The 25871-nt window shown below is 44.2% G+C and overlaps 1 protein-coding gene across 1 annotated transcript in view; it reads left to right on the forward strand.

The window, feature by feature from the left end:
* Window positions 1-25871, forward strand: part of LOC126188065 (RNA-binding protein Raly-like) — a 1094525-nt gene that overhangs the window by 913289 nt on the left and 155365 nt on the right. The window lies entirely within an intron of this gene.

The raw sequence follows: 25871 nt of genomic DNA on the forward strand, positions 1-25871 counted from the left end.
TTGCACCATTTTATATTGTCGAACGCTTTTTCCAGGTCGACAAATCCTATGAAAGTGTCTTGATTTTTCTTTAGCCTTACTTCCATTATTAGCCGTAACGTCAGAATTGCCTCTCTCGTCCCTTTACTTTTCCTAAAGCCAAACTGATCGTCACCTAGCGCATTCTCAACTTTCTTTTCCATTCTTCTGTATATTATTCTTGTAAGCAGCTTCGATGCATGAGCTGTTAAGCTGATTGTGCGATAATTCTTGCACTTGTCAGCTCTTGCCGTCTTCGTAATTGTGTGGATGATGCTTTTCCGAAAGTCAATTGGTATATCGCCAGACTCATATATTCTACACATCGACGTGAATAGTCGTTTTGTTGCTACTTCCGCCAATGATTTTAGAAATTCTGATAGAATGTTATCTATCCCTTCTGCCTTATTTGACCGTAAGTCCTCCAAAGCTCTTTTAAATTCCGAATCTAATATTGGATACCCTATCTCTTCTAAATCGACTTATGTTTCTTCTTCTATCACATCAGACAAATCTTCACCCTCATAGAGGCTTTCGATGTATTCTTTCCACCTATCTGCTCTCTCCTCTGCATTTAACAGTGGAATTCCCGTTGCACTCTTAATGTTACCAACGTTGCTTTTAATGTCATCAAAGGTTGTTTTGACTTTCCTGTATGCTGAGTCTGTCCTTCCGACAATCATATCTTTTTCGATGACTTCACATTTTTCCTGCAGCCATTTCGTCTTAGCTTCCCTGCACTTCCTATTTATTTCGCTCCTCTGCGACTTGTATTTCTGTATGCCTGATTTCCCCGGAACATGTTTGTACTTCCTCCTTCCATTAATCAACTGAAGTATTTCTTCTGTTACCCATGGTTTCTTCGCAGCTACCTTCTTTGTACCTATGTTTTCCTTCCCAACTTCTGTGATGGCCCTTTTTAGAGATGTCCATTCCTCTTCAACTGTACTGCCTACTGCGCTATTCCTTATTGCTGTATCTATAGCGTTAGAGAACTTCAAACGTATCTCGTCATTCCTTAGTACTTCCGTATCCTACTTCTTTGCGTATTGATTCTTCCTGACTAATGTCTTGAACTTCAGCCTACTCTGATCTGAGTCTATATCTGCTCCTGGGTACGCCTTACAATCCAGTATCTGATTTCGGAATTTCTGTCTGACCATGGTGTAATCTAATTGAAATCTTCCCGTATCTCCCTGCCTTTTCCAAGTATACCTCCTCCTCTTATGATTCTTGAACAGGGTATTCGGTATTACTAGCTGAAACTTGTTACAGAACTCAATTAGTCTTTCTCCTCTTTCATTCCTTGTCCCAAGCCCATATTCTCCTGTAACCTTTTCTTCTACTCCTTCCTCTACAACTGCATTCCAGTCGCCCATGACTAGTAGTTTTTCGTCCCCCTTTACATACTGCATTACCCTTTCAATATCCTCATACGCTTTCTCTATCTGTTCATCTTCAGCTTGCGACGTCGGCATGTATACCTGAACTGTCGTTGTCGGTGTTGGTCTGCTGTCGATTCTGATTAGAACAACCCGGTCACTGAACTGTTCACAGTAACACTCTCTCTGCCCTACCTTCCTATTCATAACGAATCCTACACCTGTTATACCATTTTCTGCTGCTGTTGATATTACCCGATACTCATCTGACCAGAAATCCTTGTCTTCCTTCCACTTAACTTCACTGACCCCTACTATATCTAGATTGAGCCTTTGCATTCCCCTTTTCAGATTTTCTAGTTACCCTGCCACGTTCAAGCTTCTGACATTCCACGCCCCGACTCGTACAACGTTATCCTTTCGTAGGTTATTCAATCTTTTTCTCATGGTAACCTCCCCCTTGGCAGTCCCCTCCCGGAGATCCGAATGGGGGACTATTCCGGAATCTTTTGCCAATGGAGAGATCATCATGACACTTCTTCAATTACAGGCCACATGTCCTGCGGATACACGTTACGTGTCTTTAATGCAGTGGTTTCCATTGCCTTCTGCATCCTCATGTCGTTGATCATTGCTGATTTTTCCGCCTTTAGGGGCAATTTCCCACCCCTAGGACAAGAGAGTGCCCTGAACCTCTATCCGCTCCTCCGCCCTCTTTGACAAGGCCGTTGGGAGAATGAGGCTGACTTCTTATGCCGGAAGTCTTCGGCCGCCAATGCTGATCATTTATCAAAATTTGGGCAGTGGCGGGGATCGAACCCGGGACCGAAAACGTTTTGATTATGAATCAAAGACGCTACCCCTAGACCACGGGTCTACCTAGGCAGTAAAATAACCAATGACGGATGGAGCAATGAGGACATCGAAAGCAGCCTAGCACTGGCAAAAAGGGCATTCCTGGCCAAGACAAGTCTACTGGTACCAAACATAAGCCTTAATTTGAGGATGAAATCTCAAAAAATGCACGTCTGGAGCATAGTATGATATGGTTCTGAGACATGGACTGTGGGAAAACCAGCACAGAAGAGAATCAATGTGGTGCTACACACACGAATATTGAATATTAGGCGAGCTGATAAGGTAAGGGATGAGGAGGTTCTGCACAGAATCGGAGAGGAAAGGAATATATGGAAAACACGAACAAGGGACACGATGATAGGACATCTGTTAAGACATCAGGGAATGACATCTGTGGTACTAGAGGGAGCTGTAGAGGGCAACAACTGTAGAGGAAGACAGAGATAGGAATACATCCAGCCAATAATTGTGGACGTAGGCTGCAAGTGCCACTCTTGAGATGAAGACGTCACGGAAGACGAATTCGTAGCGGGCTGCATCAAACCAGTGACTCAACGAAAAAGTTCTGGCTAACCACGTTTGACGACTGATAGGGATGATCAACGTATTGTGCACCAAGTACATCGTAATCCTTCCACATCTGCTCCTGGCGTTCGAGAACAAGTAATGGACTCCCTGCAACATTTCTGTGTCATTCCGCACCATTAGTCGGAGACTAGTAGGCGGCGGAGTAGGGAACTTCAATCGCATGCAAAGGCCGCCGTTAACATCACAACACACACGCGTGCGTTTGTTGTGGTACCGTGAGTAGGAAGCATAGAAAGCCGACGGATGGCATCTCTTTGTGTTCAGAGGTGACTCCCGGTTCTGCACTAGCCTACGTGATCATCATCGGCGAGTATCTCCACCTCCTGGCGAGAGGTCCCAAACTTCCGATGTCTTGACAAGGCACAGTGGTGTTGTTCCTGACGTCATTGTGTGGCGAGCCATCGGTTATGAACTGAGGTTACGGCTGCCAGTGAATGAGGGAACACTGTGGCACAACTGAACGTCACGGACATTCTGCGTGCTGATCTGTTGCCTCTCATACGACAGTACCTTGGTGCCATTTTCCAAGAGGACAATGCTCGTCCACAAATGATACGTATCTCCACGAGCTGCTGAGGTACTCCGGTGGCCAGCAAGATCCCCAGATCAGTCCCCGAGAGAACATATGAGGTACCAGCTCAGACGTGAACTCGTCGCGTTGTCAGTAACCAGGATACCAAGCATTAGTTCCAACAGCTCTGGGCCATCTTGCCTCAGAAGTCGATACGGCGGCCTTATGATAACGTTCCCAAACTAATCAGTATGCTGAAATAGGTATTTATTTCTGACCGAGGAAACAAAAGTTTTCGTGGTTTTAGCTTTAAAACTACCTTAACAGCAACCGATTATGATGGTGTATAAGTTCGTAGCATCTCTGTGTTGAATGTCGGTATTCCGGTTGCTGTGGGTTTATTTATCGATTGTCAGTTTTTATTTGAAGTTAACTGTTGCAATCTGAGTTTGAAAATTGTAATTCTGTCATTTAGAGATCATCAGTGGAGCTGAGGACACCAGAAAATAGTGTGCCAAGTGGAGAAATTTGCAAGTAGTGGTGAAGGTTCAAAAATCGAGTGCATGGGTACGGAACGCTCTGTGCCAAAATCACAAGAAGCAGCGGCTAGCCAAAAATTGTTTTGAAATTTGTGGTAAGATCTTATGGGACCAAACTGCTGAGGTCATCGGTCCCTAAGCTTACACACTACTTTATCTAACTTAAACTGACTTACGCTAAGGACAACACACACACACCCATGCCCGAGGAAGAACTCGAACCTCCGATGAAAGGACCCGCGCGAACCGTGACAGAACGCCCTAGATCGCTCGGCTATCCCGAGGGGCACGGGTAACCGTATGTGCAACTCTTCTTCCTTGTTATCAATTGGCTCGTGAACAACACAGACCAGTGCTATCCTTCATTCTTATTCTTAACGAGAAATGAAGTCTTTGTGCTAACTCGCCGCATTCTTTTCGACTGACAAAAAACTCTAAACATGAGTTGGGTTGGGAAGTCATTCCACAGCCACCTTATTACCTGATCTGCGCCCTCAAACTACAACATTTCTTGCTCTCTATCGAACAACCTCTACGCAACTTCCTTTCCGGGTCAGAACGCGCTCCGAATGAGGCTCGATGAATTCTTCACCTCAAAATCACCTGAGTTCTACAGTCGTGGAATCGAAAAGTTATTGTAGCGTTGGCAGTCGTAAATAGTGAGGAGAACATATTATTGATGACTAAACTCTCTGTTAGATGTATCTGTTTCGTTTATTAAACTTACGGAAAAACGCAATGAATTTATGGACCAGCCCAATATTTTTGTAAAACTTTTCATCACGTACTTCACCCACTTAGGGGAGTAATGTGGAAAGTCCTCTTCTTAAATTATGGCTACAATATAAGGTCTACATGCCCTTAAGATTTCAAATTTCGATCTTCAGCTGTTTGGGCTGGGCGCTGATCAATCAGGAAATTTCCTTTATATATACACTCCTGGAAATTGAAATAAGAACACCGTGAATTCATTGTCCCAGGAAGGGGAAACTTTATTGACACATTCCTGGGGTCAGATACATCACATGATCACACTGACAGAACCACAGGCACATAGACACAGACAACATAGCATGCACAATGTCGGCACTAGTACAGTGTATATCCACCTTTCGCAGCAATGCAGGCTGCTATTCTCCCATGGAGACGATCGTAGAGATGCTGGATGTAGTCCTGTGGAACGGCTTGCCATGCCATTTCCACCTGGCGCCTCAGTTGGACCAGCTTTCGTGCTGGACGTGCAGACCGCGTGAGACGACGCTTCATCCAGTCCCAAACATGCTCAATGGGGGACAGATCCGGAGATCTTGCTGGCCAGGGTAGTTGACTTAGTAGTTGACTTACACCTTCTAGAGCACGTTGGGTGGCACGGGATACATGCAGACGTGCATTGTCCTGTTGGAACAGCAAGTTCCCTTGCCGGTCTAGGAATGGTAGAACGATGGGTTCGATGACGGTTTGGATGTACCGTGCACTATTCAGTGTCCCCTCGACGATCACCAGTGGTGTACGGCCAGTGTAGGAGATCGCTCCCCACACCATGAGGCCGGGTGTTGGCACTGTGTGCCTCGGTCGTATGCAGTCCTGATTGTGGCGCTCACCTGCACGGCGCCAAACACGCATACGACCATCATTGGCACCAAGGCAGAAGCGACTCTCATCGCTGAAGACGACACGTCTCCATTCGTCCCTCCATTCACGCCTGTCGCGACACCACTGGAGGCGGGCTGCACGATGTTGGGGCGTGAGCGGAAGACGGCCTAACGGTGTGCGGGACCGTAGCCCAGCTTCATGGAGACGGTTGCGAATGGTCCTCGCCGATACCCCAGGAGCAACAGTGTCCCTAATTTGCTGGGAAGTGGCGGTGTGGTCCCCTACGGCACTGCATAGGATCCTACGGTCTTGGCGTGCATCCGTGCGTCGCTGCGGTCCGGTCCCAGGTCGACGGGCACGTGCACCTTCCGCCGACCACTGGCGACGACATCGATGTACTGTGGAGACCTCACGCCCCACGTGTTGAGCAATTCGGCGGTACGTCCACCCGGCCTCCCGCATGCCCACTATAAGCCCTCGCTCAAAGTCCGTCAACTGCACATACGGTTCACGTCCACGCTGTCGCGGCATGCTACCAGTGTTAAAGACTGCGATGGAGCTCCGTATGCCACGGCAAACTGGCTGACACTGACGGCGGCGGTGCACAAATGCTGCGCAGCTAGCACCATTCGACGGCCAACACCGCGGTTCCTGGTGTGTCCGCTGTGCCGTGCGTGTGATCATTGATGTACAGCCCTCTCGCAGTGTCCGGAGCAAGTATGGTGGGTCTGACACACCGGTGTCAATGTGTTCTTTTTTCCATTTCCAGGAGTGTATATACGTATGAGGTCCGTTTTTTTTTTTTTTTCAACCTCTGGTCGCCTAGTATAGAAGTTAGTCTCGCATTACACACCGCGCCATTGCCGACCTGAAGGCATCAGTCTACGTTGCACTACAGCCACGTAAACATGGCTGCCGTCATTGTAGCTCCCACCGAGTGTGAATTACAAAGTGTAATTCGGTTTCTGCAAGCAGAAGGGAATAGTACAGCAGTAATTCATCGGAGAATGAGCCGACTATGGTGATAACTTCATGACTGATGGTGGTGAGCGCAAATGGTGCCGAAACTTTAAAGATGACCAAAGTGACGTGAATGATGAAGGGGGCCAAGGACGCAAGTCTGTCGTTACAGAGGACCTTGCTGAACGAGTTAACAGGATGGTTAGAGAAAATCGTATGTTCACCATTACTGTTTTGTCTATGGGAATTCCAGATCTGTCGTACACTCTATCGTTACTGAACATTTAGGCTCCAAAAACTTTGTGCTCGTTGGGTTTCAAAAATGTTGACGGACGGACACAAACGTTACCGAATGGCGTCAGCTTTTAATTTCCTTGACCGTTATCACGATGAAGGAGAGAACTTTTTGAAATCAATTGTTACTGTAGATGAAACTCGGATCCAATACGACACAGCGGAAACAAAACGACAATCGCAACAATGGATGCATCCAAAATCAACAAACAAACCAAAAAACTCAAACAAACATTCAACAACAAAAAGGGTATGGCTACCGTGTTGTGGGACCAAAAATGGTGTGTTGGTTGTAGAGTTTATGCAGCCCGGAATCACTATCAGTGCAGCTGCTTATTGTGAAACTGTCCAACATTCGCGGAGAGCCATTCAAAACAGATGAAGAGGAATGCTGACTTTAGGAATTGTGTTGATCCATAAAAATGCTCGTCCACACACTGCTGGTACAACCCAATGGCTCCTTGGACAATTTCAATGGGACATTTTCGATCATTAGCCGTCCAGTATTGACCTGGCACCCAGCGACTTTCACCTTTTCCTTGAACTGGTTAGGAGGACGGCACTTTCAAACCAACGAAGATCTTCAAAACAACGTCAATGCTCATTTGATATCATTGACAGCAACATTTCTAAGGGGGTATTGCAAAGCTTGTCCGCACGTGCGATATAAAATAATTGTCTTCCATGAACTTGTCTTTTATTTATAGATGCTCGGGGTTTTAAAAAAAAAGGCCCTCGTATATACTACCTGATAAACCCGGCACTGCCCGGGAATTCATTTTGCCAGTTTTTTATTAGATACGGAAACAAAATTTGAATCCGTTTGTGTTGTAATGTCGAAAAAATGTCGTGTCCATTTATTCGTAAAAGCGCCTTCGAAATTGTGAAACAGCCGTACAAAATAATACGCATAATGTACAAATGTGTAGGTACATCTGCTTCGCGTGTGTACAACGCGATTTTGTGACCGACTCTACGGCAATGCTTCTCACAGCTCGATAGACGGCTGTTGTTTTCGTATGGAGCCATTTCGGTTTCAGAGTTGAAGGCGCTGCCAGGTGTCAGGGATTTCCTTAAGTTGACTCGACTCTGGGAGTCACAACGTAGTAAAGAGTAAATATATTAAAACGTCATGCACGATGCGACTTTTTTTCACACATCGTAGTGTTTATGACCTCGTATCTCCTGATTTGTGTGCCACACAATGATATAATTCTGCAGGTACATTCAGCGGCATATGTGGATACTGACTGCAAAATCCGTTGCAAATAGAGTATAAGCAGGAGTAATAAATTTAAACGTCATGCACAATGCAGTAGTTTTCCACGCATCTCAGTGTTTATGACGTCATATCTCCTGAATTGTATGCGGTAACATGATGTAATTTTGTAGGTGCATTAGTGGCATATGTGAATACCGTCTGCGAAATTTATTGCTAATAGCTTTAGTAGCACCGAAGTAACAAATTGAAGCGTCATGCATGATGCGGAAGTTTTTCACGGATTTCATTGTTTATGACCTTATATCTCCTGAACTATGACAGGTAGGTTGTTCTTTCTTCGACAGCGATTGTTTGCCTGACCGTAATGGACACATTTAATAAAATTGGTTGAAATTGGTGCAGTGGTTTCCGAGGAGACGTAGAATACACACACACACACACAAAAAATGGTTCAAATGGCTCTGAGCACTATGGGACTCAACTGCTGTGGTCATAAGTCCCCTAGAACTTAGAACTACTTAAACCTAACTAACCTAAGGACAACACACAACACCCAGCCATCACGAGGCAGAGAAAATCCCTGACCCCGCCGGGAATCGAACCCGGGAACCCGGGCGTGGGAAGCGAGAACGCTACCGCACGACCACGAGATGCGGGCGCACACACACACACACACACACACACACACACACACACACACACACACACACAAAAAAAACCGCTTTTATGACATGTATGCATAACAGCACAGACCTACTACAAATGTTTCCTAACAGAATAAAGAATTCTAGCTGAGGCACTTCTTCAAGAATTTTATTTTTATTTTTTTTAGAGGTGGAGCCCCTCCACGCCCACACCGGCATGATGGCCAACACAAAAGGTCTACTGCCATCTCTGCATAAGGGTTAGTATTCACTAAAGTGAGGTGTCGCAGGATGTGGGTACTGCGATGTTTGCGTACGTCTGGTTAGGATTAACCATTAATACGCGCTCATCTGGAGATAGATTGGTCGAAATCTGACGAAGGGCAGTGGTTTGAAGGGCAGAGGAAAAAAAGTGCCAAGGCAAGAGCCAAGGGAAAAAAAACCTCTGCGAAAGTTAGGTCGGGCGGCAAGAGCAGTAGCGGTTGTCTTGCTGCCTGCGATAGGTTGTGCAAAGATAGGCTTTGTTAGTAGTGGGTATCATGCATGTCGATACCTTGACGTTGTGCGTTTGTGCTGCTCGGCGGCTGGCGCTGGGTGCTGGTACAGAGTCCTCGTTCAGCGTCCTGCAACCTGCAACAGTTAGGTTTGTTATCGGTCTTGTGTCCGATAGGTCATATACCGGAGGCACAGTGTGAGGGAGTGTTGGCAGATTGTTCGTGCGTCTGTGGGCGAGCTCGTCGGTGTCCCTGCTGCGGCCTGTTGGTCTGCTCTAATAGCAGCTGGTAGTTGTCAGTGTTGCTGATATGCAGGGGCTTACCGACGTTTGTCGCTGTTTTCGTATGTTAGTTTACCATAGGTGGTTATGCTCTAGCTAGCAGTGTCTTTGGTCGCTTGTGTTTCCACCTGTGGTTGTGATCGTAGTTTCCCAGAGTGAGGATGAAAGGATTGTTCGAGTGTCTCGAGTTCCTATATAGTCGTGTGGCGTGTTTCTTGAATACTTCCTTGAGGGTATCAAGGCGGTATTCATGGTGAAGATCCACGGTGCGGGTGTAGCGTGGAGCATTGCTAATGATTCGTAGCACTTTGTTCTGTATGATCAGCAGGCGGCGCAGTCGTGTGGGAGCTGCATATCCCCAGACGGGAGCTGCGTACGTCATCAGAGGTCTAATCAGTGTCATGTATAAGGACCTCGACACCCTCCTATTCAGTGTGCTTTCCCTGTTGAGCATTGGGTAGAGCTGTTTGAGCCTCGCGTGCGCTCGGTTGGCAACGTATTCGATGTGGTCCCCCCATGTAAGTTTCCGGTCCAGCCAGACACCAAGGTATCTGACTTTCTCTCGGAAACGTATTGGGCGTGTATGTAGTGTTATCGGTTTACAGTGTTGGTGTTTGCGCAGTAGTTTCGGTCTGCGTGTGAACAGAACTGCTTCGCACTTGTCGACGTTTACTTTAATACGCCATCGCTCCAGCCAAGGCTCAGCTGTTCTGAGTGCGGTCTGTATTCGTGAGTTGATGTTCGACGGTTTCCAGTCTTGCGCGAGGATGGCTGTGTCATCCGCGTAGACGGCTAACGTCGTGTTTCGTGTCGCTGGGAAGTCATTAATGTACAGGTTAAACAAGATGGGCCCTAGGATGCTTCCTTGGGGTACTCCAGCTTGGATACCGTATTGTGTCTTCAAGACGATCGAAGTGGACTTAAAGAGTATCGTATAGCGACAAGAAAGTGACTCAATAGAAAAACGAGGAGAATTTTACTTTGAAACGGTTGTTGCCTTTATGTAAGTTCAACGAAAGCTTACTGTCGAGTAGATTGACATAAATAATGAGTGACACTGGGTACTCGCCACATTTCAGGAGGACAATCAGAAGTTATACCTCGAATTTTGGAGGATGACGGTCCGAACCCGCGTCCGGCCATTTAGGTTTTCCGTCATTTACCTGCATTGTTTGAGGCAAATGCGGGGATGGCTCCTTTGAAGGGGCACGATCAGTTTTCTTCCTCACGCTTCCATAATCTGAGCTTGTGTTACGCCTCCAATGACCACATTGCCGGTGGGAGGTTAAAGACTAATCTCTCCTCCTGACCATCTGGAAGCTTATATCATGAAGAAAAAATGTAAATACGCGCGAGAAAGGGACAGATGAGATAAAAATCAATCACGGAGAGTGGCAGTTGCGATGTCTTCCACTCATTCTTGTTTTAACTCTTGTAGTGATGATGTCCTTAAAACCTTTAATTTAGAGAATGATAGAGAAACTAAATTAGATTAAAATAAATTCGATAAACATGATGATATGTGCTTACTACCATTTGCAGGTGATAAATTAATAATACGAGGAGGTGAAGATTAGTTACATAAGCCAAACCAAATATATACAACGTTTCAAAATCTCATTACATAATAGGAAAATTAAGTCGTTTAGTTGTAAATATTAATTAACAAGGAAATACTCGTATAGTCGTCGCAAAATCTGGGCTGAGTCAAGGTTTATGACTCTGATAATGATAAAGATGAAAAGCTGCACACATCTGAAGCAATGACGTGTCGGTTAATAATTATAATACCTGGCAAGAAACGAAAGCAATAATATTATACTCATGTCGCAACACAAATTATCTTGAGTCCCGGCGAGAACTGCGTACAGAAATAGAAACATGATAGGAAAACATATGCAGCGCAGATCAGATTAATGAGAAGATTTAAGCGCTACACCAGAAGGAATTTTGTTATATCCTGCCGACTCGTCGAATATGGTGTGTCCAGGAAACCTGCGTTCTCGGATAGCTAGACAAACAATTCAAGCAAATCGTACTAATGAAATTTATTACGAAATGAAGAATGACAATACTTAACTTTGACAATAAGTCACAAGCATCGCAAGCAAAGGTCGACATGCCAATAAGAAATCTCTTCAGTATATACAGTTCGTAAGTCACTGGTCTTTAAGTGTCTAATCCTGACGCTGGTGTAGAACTGTGCGCGACCAGTCGGGCGCGGCGTTTATGTTCTCTTCGCCTGGAGGCTGCTGCTGTCGCATTGTCGTCCTGGAAAGGGGTCGGTCAGCGTCCTATTGGCTGACATCTTCTTCACAGCCCTCTCTGCTCTAACGTTTCTGACTGGCGAGCCGGCGCATGACCATACACCGGAACAAATTTAATTTAAATGAAACCGTTCAAAGTGAGTTTAATGTACATACAGTTAATGAGAAAATAGCTGAATACAAGACAGATGCCGGCCGCTGTGGCCGAGTGGTTGTAGGCGCTTCAGACCGGAACTGCATTGCAGCTATGGTCGAAGGTTCGAATTCTGCCTCGGGCATGGATGTGTATGATGTCCTCAGGATAGTTAGCTTTTAAGTAGTTCTAAGTAGGGGGTTGATAACCCTCAGTGCTTAGAGCCATTTGAACCAATTTTGAACAAGATACACTACTGGCCATTAAAATTGCTACACCAAGAAGAAATGCATATGATGAACGGGTATTCATTGGACAAATATATTATACTAGAGGTGACATGTGATTACATTTTCATGCAATTTCGGTGCATTGATCCTGGTAAATCAGTACCCAGAACAACCACCTCGGGCCGTATTAACGGCCTTGATACGCCTGGGCATTGAGTCAAACACAGATTGGATGGCGTGTACAGGTACAGCTGCCCATACAGCTTCAACACGATACCACAGTTCATGAAGAATAGTGACTGGAGTATTGTGACGAGCCAGTTGCTCGCCCACCATTGACCAGACGTTTACAGTTGGTGACAGATCTGGAGAATGTGCTGGCCAGGGCAGCAGTCGAATATTTTCTGTATCCAGAAAGGCACGTACAGAACCTGCAACATGCGGTCGTGCATTATCCTGCTGAAATGTAAGATTTCGCAGGGATCGAATGAAGGGTAGAGCCACGGGTCGTAACACATCTGAAACGTAACGTACACTGTTCAAAGTGCCGTCAATGCGAACAAGAGGTGACCGAGACGCGTAACCAGTGGCACCCCATACCAACACGCCGGGTTATACTCCAGTATGGCGATGACGAATACACGGTTGCAATGTGCGTTCACCGCGATGTCGCCAAACACGGATGCGACCATCACGATGCTGTAAACAGAACCTGGATTCATCCGCAAAAATGTCGTTTTGCCATTCGTGCACCCAGGTACGTCGTTGAGTACACCATCCCAGGCGCTCCTGTCTGTGATGCAGCGTCAAGGGTAACCGCAGCCATGGTCTCCGAGCTGATAGTCCATGCTGCTGCAAACATCGTCGAACTGTTCGTGCAGATGGTTGTTGTCTTGCAAATGTCCCCATCTGTTGACTCATGAATCGAGACGTGGCTGCACGATCCGTTACAGCCAGGTGGATCAGATGCCTGTCATCTCGACTGCTAGTGATACGAGGCCGTTGGGATCCAGCACTGCCTTCCGTATTACCCTCCTCAACCGACCGATTCCATATTCTGCTAACAGTCATTGGATCTCGACCAATGCGAGCAGCAATATCGCGATACGACAAACCGCAATCGCGATAGGCTGCAATCAGACCTTCATCAAAGTCTGAAACGTGATGGTACGCATTTCTCCTCCTTACACGAGGCATCACAACAACGTTTCACCAGGCAACATCGGTCAGCTGCTGTTTGTGTACGAGGAATCGGTTGGAAACTTTCCTCATGTCAGCAAGTTGTAGGTGTCGCCAACGGCGCCAACCTTTTGTGAATGCTCTGAAAAGATAATCATTTGCATATCACAGCATCTTCTTCCTGTCGGTTAAATTTCGCGTCTACAGCACGTCATCTTCGTGGTGTAGCAATTTTAATGGCCAGTAGATGGCAACAGTATATGAACAGAAAAAGAGAAATGAAAGATTACTCGAAAATTGCGGAACTATGACCACAAAGGAGGCGATAAACACGAAGATTATGAAGATAGAACTGACAGGTGCCTGATTCGTGAATGTAAGACAACGAGAATGAATTACACACACACAATGAATTACACAAACAGAAAACCACAGAATAAAAGCAACAATAGAAACGAAACAACTATCTAGCCTGAAGGGGAAGGGGTACTAGTTATCTTGTCACAGCATGAAGAACCTGTTTGAAAATAGTTGTCTGGTGCTTGCTTTCTATCAATTCAGGGTTTATTGCTGCACAATCTAATTTCGGGAAAGGTGCGGTTCATGCTAGCTAGTAGATGGGACATTTACGTCGAATTATCGTGTTAAGATGTAATATTACGTTACATAATTTTCAGCAGCTTATGCTAACAGAGCAAGTCGCCTGTGAGAGTAAATGGTCAGCAAATAAATCCTTCTCGCGGGTGTGCCGTGAAATAAGCAGCCGTTAATCACCCTGCGTTCCGGAGAATTTCCCAGCAGTTGTACCCAATTTAGTGTGAGCGGGCGGCGGCTCGTTTGCGCTACGCCGAGCGTTCGCCGATGCTGCCGACAAGCCCCGCTATTCCTGGCTTCCTGGGCGGTCGAGGAAGTGGCCGAGCCGCGGCTGAGTCCCCGCCACTTGCCGCTGCATTCCTCGCGTCACACATTTCTAGGAGGCCTTCCGACGCTCATCTCCACAGGCACTAAATCCCAGGGTGTAGGACGCGGCACTCAAACATCCAGGTCGTACTGAAAATAGCTCGCCGGTCGATTTAGTCGTCTCACGTGTGCTTTGCTGGAAAATTCCTTGTTACGCGCTGGCCCCTGTATGAAACCAGTTCCTAACACACTGCTGTCACTTCGCGATCTATGGCTTGTCAGAGATACAGTCACTATATGGCTCGTGCACTTGTGCCAATATCTGTTCCAAATGAAGAGAGAATTATACCATTTCATTCACAATCCATTCCTGGAGGACCGAAGAACAGAATTGGTACCACCAATTCTTACAATGACTCCCCCCCCTCCCCCCTTTTTTGCTGTTTCATCTCCCTCACCCCATACGGGTAGGGAATGGGCTGTCAATTGTACACTAATCCACGCTTGAGATAAAAGCTTTGGCAGAGTATGAATGAAGAAATTCTTTCAATCCATATGTGGCATACAGAAAACCAGTATTGGTTAAAAATAGTCTTGGTTGCAATTTTAGTATTTTATTTTTCAACGACGCGTTTCGCCTTATTTAGGCATCTTTAAGTTATCTTTTCTAGATGGGCGCATCTAGAAAAGATAACCTGAAGATGCCAAAATAAGGCGAAACGGCGTCGTTGAAAAATAGAAAACTAAAATTGCAACCAAGACCTTTTTAACGAATACCATGCATGAAGACATTACAACCAGATTTATCAATACAAAATTTAAAACGGTTTTACAATCTAGTAAAGGGGTGATTGTATGATGCCATTTACAAAATATACCATGTTTGTTTCTTCATTTATAATTTAAGAAACACGAAAGAAAGATCTAATAGGTCATGATAAAAAGACAAAACAGGCATTTTAAAACATTTAAAAGGAAGGCAACCTTCATTGGCAAGGAGCACTGCACTACCACTTAACGCTAAATTTCGTGACCTGGGTAAAAGTTTGGGTGTTGTGTTGTTGTGGGGGCAAATATAAAATCCTGGAGGCGATATTTGTGTGAGTTTAGTGGGTGGGCACCTCTCTCGTGTAAATTTTTTACTTTTTATTTATTTATTTATTTATTGCTTATTCAGATTTGTGTCTGTGTACTGGTGTAGCGTCCGTTTGCCACCGTGAGGTGTAAGGTAGGGACCTATAATGGCAAATTATTCTGTGATTCTGCACAACTACTCTACTAGCGGCCGAAAGGAGATGGGTTTCGAATGGGAACTGCAAACGTTTAATGACAAGGCGAAAAGTCAACCGAATCGTCCACCGCTGAACACGTCCGGTGTGTCATACACGCATTAGTGAAAGTACGTGTGCCATATAATAAGAATCTCTTACCGGCGTACTAACTTGTACGCCTGATAAGTGAGGGACACATCCCACCTTGCCAGATTTAGGCGTTCATATGACTGTGAATGTGATCACTCCCGAAGGAAACGATGAATACATAATAGCTTATGACACAAACTGCAACAGACGAACGTAACAGTTTCACAATCATATAGTTTCTTTGTGCTCTGTCAAAACACACATTTTTAAAGTTGCGTTCTGTTTTGGAAGTGTTGCCACTTGAATCCCTTTGTTGTAACGTGGTTCACATCCGTCCATTTGTTGTTTTATATTCTATTACCAGAGTATAATATGACAACTGCCGAGGCTACATTAAAAGAACGAAGAATTCAGTGACCGGACGGATAACTCATAATGTCGTGAAGTAACAAAGAAAAACGGACACGAGAGGGAGTTGAACTCAGGTCACACACATGGCAGGCTAACACTGTCACCATTTCCCCACGACTTTGTTGCTCTTCCAGGCTGCTTCTCTTTTAGGACCGTTCATTGTTCAAAAATGGTTCAAATGGCTCTGAGCACTATGGGACTTTAAACATCTATGGTCATCAGTCCCCTAGAACTTAGAACTACTTAAACCTAACTAACCTAAGGACAGCACACAACACCCAGCCATCACGAGGCAGAGAAAATCCCTGACCCCGCCGGGAATCGAACCCGGGAACCCGGGCGTGGGAAGCGAGAACGCTACCGCACGACCACGAGATGCGAGCCCGTTCATTGCTTCTGTTGTGGACTGGCAAGACAGCCAATCCACTAGGAGGAAGCCGAAAGGCACGCGTTTAAGCTCACGCAGGCTGGCGTGAGGTCTGGAACAAGACACTGAAATGAGACAAGTAAAGAAAGTACGTAGCTGCTGGAATACGTAACTTTAATCCATAATTGGTGAACATCGCTCTTGACGGTACATGTTTTACAGCATCAATAGTAACTGGTAATGGCGCCTTGCTAGGTCGTAGCAAATGACGTAGCTGAAGGCTATGCTAACTATCGTAAATAGTGAGCGTAATTTGTCAGTGAACCACCGCTAGCAAAGTCGGCTGTACAACTGTACTCTAGACCTGCCATGTGGCGGCGCTCGGTCTGCAATCACTGATAGTGGCGACACGCGGGTACGACGTATACTAACGGACCGCGGCCGATTTAAAGGCTATCACCTAGCAAGTGTGGTGTCTGTCGGTGACACCATAGTTTCAATTTTTTTTCACAGTTCAGTACGCCCTCTTCCTGTTTTCATGCTTAGCTCTGTTCAGTTTTAGACGGGCTATCCACTCGCCCCTCTTACCACTGAATCGGAGGGGGGTGCGATGGGGATTTTCGCCTGTCCTTGTCAATGCTACGTGTTCGAAGTCGGATCGGTCAACAGCGTTAAATAGAAAACAATGCACATTATCTCTGGTCACGAAAACTGCCAACGGTCGGGAGAGCGGTGTGCTGACCACGTACGAGCTACATAGTGTTCCACCACATGGCGCTTCATTTGCCGGAAGCTGTGGGCATTGAAAATCGTTTTGTCTTTTCTCTCACCTACAGACTACGTTATTTCAATGCTGTTTGTCATTTATCTTGTCCTTGTGAGGCCAACTGAGGAGCTACTTGAACGAGAAGTAGCGGATCTGGTCACGAAAACTGGCAACGGTCGGGAGAGCGGTGTGCTGACCACGTGCTCCTCGGTAGAAGCATCCAGTGACGGCTACCGGCTAAGGATGACACGGCGGTTGGTCGGTACCGTTGGGTCATCCTATGACCGTTCGTTTATCTTAGGCCCAGCATTTTCGCATTAATATCATATGCTGTTCCTTCGTTTTATCGGTTTTTAGCTATGCCTTTTCTTGGAAACCATGGCAGTCTTGGTGATTTTTCTTTTTGGATATCATCCTCGCTTACCCTAATTTTTGGCGGTTTAAAACGCCTCCTTGGTTTTTGTTTTGAGACGGTAACAGATATTTTTCTCTCAATCAATTAAGACTCATACCAGAAATGTGGCAAAAGAAGACCTTTCTCTCCTACGAATGGTACCTGCGTTCTTATCTTCGTGTGTGTGGACTTCAGTCTCTGTGTCGTCTCCTGATTTCGCGATGTTATTTGAGTGGCTACAGAGTGGTGCTACAGAAGAATGCTAAAGATTAGATGGGTTTATCACATTACTGATAAGGAGGTACTGAATAGATTTGGGGAGAAGAGAAACTTGTGGCACAACTTGACTAGATGAAGGGATCGTTTAGTAGGACATATTCTGAGGCATCAAGGGATCACCAATTTAGTATTGGAGGACAGCGTGAAGGGTAAAAATCGTAGAGGGAGACCAAGAGATGAATACACTAAACAGATTCAGAAGGATGTAGGTTGCAGTAGGTACTGGGAGATGAAGAAGCTTGAACAGGATTGAGTACCATGGAGAGCTGCATCAAACCAGTCTCTGGACTGGTGACCACACAACAACAACATTTGAGTGGCCCCAGGATTTTGGCCAACATCGTTCTGTCTCTCGTTTCCCATTTCTCGATCGAACTTTTCCTGTTGATAGCAAGTTGTTCTGGGCCATATACAGTATTAATGTCCATTGTCCATTAATGTCGTGTCCTGACATCAGGGATGTTTACGGTTTCTTGCACACAATTTTGCTTAGTTGATACACCGTTTCTAGTTTTCAGGTCTTTGATGCGAAGCTACTTTCTAGGATGTGATTGTTACTATTATTCATAACAATTATTACAGTGAAATCTAAACTGCCAAGTGATCAAAAACATTGAAGCAAGGCTAAATCTGCCACTAACTGATAAGTCTCGCATTGAAGAGCGGAAACTTCGCCTGCAGTATTGGCATTGGTATTCAAACGGTTTTCCACCCTTTTTTCGAAAAGGGTTTGTTCTTAACAATAACGAGCTGTTCGCTTCTAATTTGAAAATATATCTTAAGGCGTTAAACAAACCACTTACCACCATATAAAACTGCGGGGCTACGTTTGTAATTCGATGGACAGAAAGAAGTACAGAGGAGAACCGCGACTAGCGTCGGCCATCGAAGCCAAAATTGGTATAAAACTTCTGCTGTTGGCTTGAAATAAGGTAAAACGTCACAAGTCCATTATTCGGACATTTATTTTGATATAAATGGTGAAGGAAAGTCTTCGATCCAAGAAACACACAACAAAAACAGCTTTTCCAAAGCGTACAATTCGCGATGTTAAGAAAAGTATCGCATGGTATGGGCCACACAACAAACTATAAGCTTTGAAATAAAGAAGGTGTTTTCTGTGGTTTACAAACAAATAAATCTGTATATATACGAAGCGTACAACATAATCAGAAAACTGCTGGTTAAAAAATATTTCGATATGTGATCGATTGAATCTGACGCAAATCTTTAAACCTGTGGACTGAGAATTTATACAAGGAAGTTGTGGGTGCTTCTTCATAAAGTTTCGATCCATATCTCTGTTAAATCTGTGAGGGAACTTGGAAGTTTCAGCCAAATCGTAACCAACTTTTGAAACTGAACCTTAGGAAGCGGCTTTAAGAGTAATTTTCGTCAACTGTCGATTTGCGAAAACCCGTGTAAGGGGTCTCCTGATTGCCAAAATGATTTTAATCTCCTTTGCAGTGTAGTTATAGGAATATGAAAGCTAGCAGTAGCAGCCCTTTCGGCCATTTCCCCTTCCAAAAGACATGAAACCACCTGCTTCATTGCAGTCTTGAACCACCTTCTTCGACTCGCAGCGGTACGTATCTTACAACCCAACTCTCACTTTATCCCAAGCACTGGGAGCGTCCGCTGTTTTGCAGAAAATTCAGGAAATACCTAGTGGGCCATACTAGCCGCCTGCCAATATTATGTTTTGATCGCCTTCTTAGTGGCAGCTAAACGACTCCTCAATTCGTTCTATTCATTGTAAGATATATTTCCAAAGACTGATAAGTTTTTTAATTCTTGGGCATTACAACGTTGTATGCGCAGCTGGATGTCTTTTTTTCTCGCATTGGAACCTATTTCATCGGATATTTCTCTCAGATTGAACTTCAACGTCTCTAGAAGAATTAAGACTTCAGATAGCTGAAGACACCACTGACAAAGTAATTACTGAATAGATATCGCTAAAGTGTTATCAGTTTTCAGTTTAACGTGCTTGACATTAGAGGATATAGAGAAAGTATTCAGTATTGTTAGGTGGAATAAGAATTACGTAGAGTACAAATAAAGAGAAAATACAGAGGAGTAGCTTATAATATTTAATTAAAAAGAAAAAAAAGATTAGATAAAGTACAAGACGAAAAAAGGCAATATCTGTTTACAGTCGTGCCCGTAGCATAAAATGCGTCATAATATGACATATTATAATAAATAATTCCATGTGAGCTGCAATAGCTTAAAGATTAATATTTCTTCTTTACTACAAGCTTGTTTCGGTCGTAGTGCCAGTCTCAACTAAACCTTTAGATGTTAAATTTCGTGAGTCTACATACGTTTATAAAACTGCTCCATGAATGTCAGTTTACGTAGATGACCATATTGCATCAGCGAGTAAACTGTCGACTGTCTATTTGTTGCAAGATTGTTATAATCACGTACGTACTATTTCTATAGAATATTTTTGTGAAAGGCTTTTATCATCTGGATTGAAAGTTTATTCTGGTTGATGCTTTATGTGTTGTTGTTGTGATTTTCAGTCCGAAGACTGGTTTGATGGAACTCTCCGTGCTGTTCTATCCTGTACAAGTCTCCTCATCTCCGAGTAACTACTGCAACCTACATCCACTGAATATGCTTACTGTGTAAGTCTCTTGGTCACGCTCTACGTCCACAGCTCCTGGTCGTTCGGTAGCGTTCTCGCTTCCCACGCCCGGGTTCGATTCCCGGCGGGGTCAGGGATTTTCTCTGCCTCGTGATGACTGGGTGTTGTGTGATGCCCTTAGGTTAGTTAGGTTTAAGTAGTTCTAAGTTCTAGGGGACTGATGACCATAGATGTTAAGTCCCATAGTGCTCAGAACCATTTGAACCCTTTGAACCACACTCTACGATTTTTACCTCCCACGCTTCCCTCCTATACTAAAGTGGTATCCCTTGATGTCTCAGTATGTGTCCTGCCGACCGATACACTTCTAGTCAAAATTCTATTCAGTACCCCCTGATTCTGTCGAGAAGTTCCTTGAAAAATTAAGCTGATTCTTATTGTATTGCTGATAGCGTTTACCTAAACTTATGGACCGACTTTTTTCAGGTTCATGTACATTTATTTTTATCTGTTATTACTTTTATGTTGTAATTTCATGTACTGACACGTTCCAAGACCTTGGAGATTTGCTCCTCAATTTCGTCCTACGGAACTTCACTTGTAAATAAAATAAAATAAAATTAGTTACGCCTTCAACAGTCTTCTGTAGAAACACATTTCAAACTATTCTATTCTCTTCTTGTGTAAACTGTTTATTATCCATGTTTCACTCCAATACATGGCTACATTCCATATATATACTTTCAGAAAATACCTCCTGACCCTTAAATCCATACTCGGTGTTAACTGATTCCTCTTCTCCAGAAATGCTTTTCTTGCCATAGCCAGTCTACACTTCATATCCTATCTTCTTCAACCAATCATCAGCTGTTTTTTTGCCCAAATAGCAAAACTCATATACCACTCTAAGTGTCTCATTTCCTAATCTAATTCCTTCAGCATCAAGTGATTCCATTCGGCTACATTTCATTATCCTCGTTTTGCTGTTGTTAATGTTCATCTTATATCCTCCTTTCAAGATACTATCCATTCCGTTCAACTACTCATCAAAGCCTTTGCTGTCTCTGACGGAATCACAATGTCATCGACAAACCTCAAAGATTTTATTTCTTCTCCCTGGACATTAATTCCTTCTCCAAATTTTCTCTTCTGTTTCCTATACTACTTGCTCAATATCCAGATTGGATAACACCAGGGATAGGCTAGAAACTTGTCTCATTTCGTTCTGAACCATTGCTTCTTTATCATGCCCCTCGACTCTTATATCTGCCATCTATTTCCTGTATAAAATGTGAACAGCATTTCGCTTCCTGTATTTTACCCATGCTACATTTAGAATTTGAAACAGAGTATTCCATTCAACATTGTGAAAAGCCTTATCTAAGTCTACAAATTCTGTATTCATAGGCTTGCTTTTTCTTAACCTATCTTCCATGAGAAGTTGTATGGTCAGTACTGCTTCGCGTGTTCCTACATTTCTCCGGAATCCAAACTGATCGTCCACGAGGTAGGCATCTACGAGTTCTTCCATTCTTCTCTAAAGAATTTGTGTTAGTAATTTGTGACTTATTAAAATCCCCTGTACTTGCCAATCGTTCCCTAATGCTCACTCTGAAACGCTCTAAGACCTCTGGTTCTTTCAGTCTATCCAGATCCCATCTTCTAAAATTCCAACATATTTGCTGTTTCTTCAGTTTTAATCTACAATTCATAACCAATAAATTGTGGTCGTATTCCACTTATGCGTCTGAAAATGTTTTTCAGTTAAATATCTGGTTCCGAATTCTCTGTCTTAGCGTTATATAAACGGTCTGAAACCTTCCAGTGTCTCAGATTCTCTTTCACATGTACAGCTTTCATGATTCTTAAATCAAGTGCTAGCTATGATTAAATTATTCTCTGTGCAAAATTCTATCAGGCAACTTCCTCTTTCATTCTTTCACCTCCGTCCATATTTATCTACTATATTTCCTCCTGTTCCGTTCTCTGCTATCGAATTCCAGTCCCCCATGATTATTAAATTTTCGTCTCTCTTTATTATCTGAATAATTTTTTTCTATTTAATCACACATTTCTTCAATCTCTTCATCGTCTGCGGAGCTAGTTGACCTATAAACTTGTACTGCTGTGGTGGCTGTGAGCTTCGTGTCTGTCTAGGCTGCAACTTAGTAACTTAACCGCGTTCCCATTTTTTATTTATTATTAAACCTACTTCTGCATTAGCTCTATTCGATTTTGTATTTATAACCCTGTGGTCACCTTGCCAGATGTCCTGTTCCTCCTGCCATCAAACTTCACTAACTCCTATTGTAGCTAACTTTAAGCTGTCCATTTCCCTTTTTAAAAGTTCTAACCTACCTTCCCGGTTTGTGGAACTGACATAACACGCTCCGACCCGCAGAACGATAGTTTTGTTTCTCGTGAGCAGTCCGCGCCCAGAGATCCTAATGGGGGACTATTTTACCCAAGAGGATGCCATGATAATTTAATCATGCAGTAGAGCATAATGCCAGGTGTAGTTTCTCCTTACATTCAGCCGTCCGCAGTGTTGTGGATTGGCAAGAGAGCCAACCCACTATGAGAGGAAGCCGAAAGACACGCGTTTTAGCTCACGCAGGCTGGCGTGAGGTCTGGAACAGGTCAAGGAAATGAGACTAGCAAAAAAGGACGTAGCTGAGGAATACTTAACTTTAATCCATAAATGGTGAACATCGCTCGTGACGGTACAAGTTTTACAGCATCAGCAGTAACTGGTAATGGCGCCTTGCTAGGTCGTAGCAAATGACGTAGCTGAAGGCTATGCTAACTATCGTCTCGGCAAATGAGAGCGTATTTTGTCAGTGAACCATCGCTAGCAAAGTCGGCTGTACAACTGTGGCGAGTGCTAGGAAGTCTCTTTAGACCTGCCGTGTGGCGGCGCTCGGTCTGCAATCACTGATGGTGGCGACACGCGGGTCCGACGTATACTAACGGACCGCGGCCGATTTAAAGGCTACCACCCAGCAAGTGTGGTGTCTGGCTGTGACACCACACGCAGAACCAGCACAAAAACGCCGTTTCGGATTATGTTACAATGTTCGGTCAGTCAGCCATCCAGATTGTTGCCCCTGCAAGTACTGAAAAAGTTTCTCTCCCTCCTCAGGAACCAAAAGTTTGTCAGGAATCTCAACTGATACCCTCCGCTGTGGTTGCACCTAAGGCGTCTGTATCACTGAGGCATGCAAGCCTTTGCACCAACGGCAAGGTCAGTGGTTAATGGGGGCAGTCTAATCAATGCTAGTCAGCGATGTTAAATACGTTTCATTGATATTATAATTTTGTTGTGATCTGTACTGATGATTACGTTTTGTTTTTTGTTTAGTGCGTGTTTTGTCCATTCTCTTTTCCCAAAATGTCAATAAAACTTTGTAGATAATTTTTTGCTTCAAGGTCAGTTTGTTCATTAATATAATTTAATAACAATTTTTGTATTTGAGATTCATCTGTTCATTAACGAAAATTTCGATCTGAAACATAATAGTTTCTTTGAAAATGTTACTGAAATTCTGGAAAAAAGGAACTAATAAAGAACACAGTGAACAGAAAACAAATGCTAACTATAGACAGAAATCGTAACAAAATTATAACATGAATATAACACAACAAACGTCGCTCACATGCAGTGATTACTCTGTATACAGAAAGCATCAACTGGAATAAACCTTCAGTCCAAGAGCCAAAAGTATTTCAGGAACATATTCTATAGAAATAGGACATACGTGATTACAACAATCTACACTACTAGCCATTAAAATTGGTACACCAAGAATAAATGCAGACGAGAAACGGGTATTTATTGGACAAATATATTATACTAGAACTGACATGTGATTACATTTCCACGCAGTTTGGGTCATAGATCCTGAGAAATCAGTACCCAGAACAACCACCTCTGGCCGTAATAACGGCCTTGATATGCCTGGGCATTGAGTCAAACAGAGCTTGGATGGCGTGTACAGGTACAGCTGACCACGCACCTTCAACACGACACCACAGTTCATCAACAGTAGTGACTGACGTATTGTGACGAGCCAATTGCTCGGCCACCATTGACCAGACGTTTGCAATTGGTGTGAGATCTGAAGTATGTGCTAGCCAGGGTAGCAGTCAAACATTTTCTGTATCCAGAAAGGCCCGTGCAGGACCTGCAACATGCGGTCGTGCATTATCCTGCTGAAATGAAGGGTATAGCTAGGATCAAATGAAGGATAGAGCCACGGGTCGTAACGCATCTGAAATTTAACGTCCACTGTTCAAAGTGCCGTCAATGCGAACAAGAGGTGACCGAGACGTTTTGCCAATGGCACCCCATACCATCACGTCGGATGATACGCCAGTATGGCAATGACGAATACACGGTTGCAATGTGCGTTCACAGCCATGTCGCCAAACACGGATGCGACCATTATGACGCTGTAAACAGAAGCTAGATTCATCCGAACAAATGACGTTTTGCCATTCGTGAACTCAGGTTCGTCGTTGAGCACACCATCGCAGGCGCTCCTGTCTCTGATGCAGCGTCATGGGTAACCGTAGCCATGGTCTCCGAGCTGATAGTCCATGCTTCTGCAAACGTCGTCGAACTGTTCGTGCAGATGGTTGTTATTCTGCAAACGTCCCTATCTGTTGACTCAGGGATCGAGACGTGGCTGCACGATCCGTTACAGCCTTGCGGATAAGATGCCTGTCATCTCGACAGCTAGTGATACGAGGCCGTTGGGATCCAGCACAGCGTTCCATATTACCCTCCTGTACCCATCGATTCCATATTCTGCTAACAGTCATTGGATCTCGACCAACGCGAGCACCAATGTCGCGATACGATAAACCGCAATCACGATGGGTTACAATCCGACCTTTATCAAAGTCGGAAACGTGATGGTACGCATTTCTCCTCCTTACACGAGTCATCACATCAACGTTTCACCAGGCCACGTCGGTCAACTGCTGTTTGTGTATGAGAAATCACTTGGAAACTTACCTCATGTAAGCACATTGTAGGTGCCGCCACCGGCGCCAACCTTGTGTGGATGCTCGAAAAGCTAATCATTTGCGTCTCACAGCATCTTCTTCCTGTCGGTTAAATTTCGCGTCTTTAGCACGTCATCTTCGTGGTGTAGCAATTTTAATGGCCAGTAGTGAAGTAACAAATAGACAGTTGAATGTTTACTCACTGTTGCAATATGGTCATCTGTGTAAACTGACCTTTATGTTTCACTTTTATAAAAGAATGTAGAATCACGAAATGTGACATCTTCACGTTTACTTGAGAATGGTGCGATAGCCGAATCGAGTTTATAGTAAAGAAGAAACATTACTAATTGAACTACTGCACCCTAACTGGAATTATTCATCGCGAAAGCAAGATCGACTTGTGTGTTACATATCATCATGCTCCTCTTATCTTGTTTGTCTCAGACACAACGAATGAAGGTCCGCGGTCGAAACGGATGCAGAGGGAACAGACATTACGGTAAAGAAACCTGAGTCGAAAGTTATGCAGTGCATCAAAATAGTTCAAATGGCTCTGAGCACTATGGGACTTCTTAGGTCATCAGTCCCCTG

Source organism: Schistocerca cancellata, chromosome 5, assembly GCF_023864275.1.
Source record: "Schistocerca cancellata isolate TAMUIC-IGC-003103 chromosome 5, iqSchCanc2.1, whole genome shotgun sequence".
Classification (NCBI taxonomy): Eukaryota; Metazoa; Arthropoda; class Insecta; order Orthoptera; family Acrididae; genus Schistocerca; species Schistocerca cancellata.